Source organism: Gossypium arboreum, chromosome 2 (genome assembly GCF_025698485.1).
Source record: "Gossypium arboreum isolate Shixiya-1 chromosome 2, ASM2569848v2, whole genome shotgun sequence".
In the NCBI taxonomy this organism is placed as follows: Eukaryota; Viridiplantae; Streptophyta; class Magnoliopsida; order Malvales; family Malvaceae; genus Gossypium; species Gossypium arboreum.
Genome location: NC_069071.1, coordinates 65,793,257 through 65,794,052, shown reverse-complemented (window position 1 = coordinate 65,794,052; position 796 = coordinate 65,793,257). Strand labels below are relative to the sequence as shown.

The 796-nt window shown below is 36.2% G+C and overlaps 1 non-coding gene across 1 annotated transcript; it reads left to right on the top strand.

Annotated features, from left to right (window-relative positions):
* The first annotated feature begins 381 nt into the window (after positions 1 to 381).
* Positions 382 to 488, top strand: LOC128289790 (small nucleolar RNA R71). The gene has a single exon (XR_008279434.1). It is a non-coding gene; the product is annotated as a small nucleolar RNA R71 (small nucleolar RNA).
* The last annotated feature ends 308 nt before the right edge of the window (positions 489 to 796 follow it).

Here is a 796-nt window from a genome sequence, read left to right as displayed (position 1 = left end):
AGGATTATAAGTATTTGAATAAGGGTTCCACCCCTATTCCCTCTGTAATTTATATCCTCGGCATGATTCTTGATATAGTGGAAGAGTAGTTTGTCTTCCTTATGCATAGACAGTGCAGAAGCAGATTTGATATGGTAGAGTATATCCACTAACTGTTGATACATGTAATCTTATTGTACAGCTTTAATAGTAGCAGGGTTCTAACCATATGTAAATCATTCAATAGGCCACTGACAAGAGTTTAACGTCATGCTCTCAATGATTTCCTACGCATCCTCCTACATTATGTTCATAAAAGCTCCTTCTACTGTTCCGTTTAATCTAAATTATGCAATCGCATCCAACCCATTATAAAATACTTACAGTCGCATCCACTCAGGAAATCAATGGTGCGGACATTTTTGAATCAACATTTTGAAATGTTCCCATGTCTTATAGAAACTTTCTCCCTCCATCAATCCAAAGACAACAATCTCTCTTCTTAGTTGAACTATTTTGCTAATTGGGAAGAACTTCTGTAACAAATTCCTAGCGAGTTCATCCCATGTCATGATAGACCCTGGTGCCTGCGAATCTAACCAAGAACAGGCATTATTAATCAAAGAGAAGGGGAACAACCAAAGACAAATAGTATCATTGGTGACCCCGTTATCCTTAAAAGTATCATAAAGTCTGAGGAACTATTTTAAATGCTGATTAATGTCATTTTTCACTATGCCCCTAAACTGTAGATTATTATGAATCATCAACGGCTTGATTTCAAAATTATTAGCGGTAATTGTTTGTCTTGCTATAC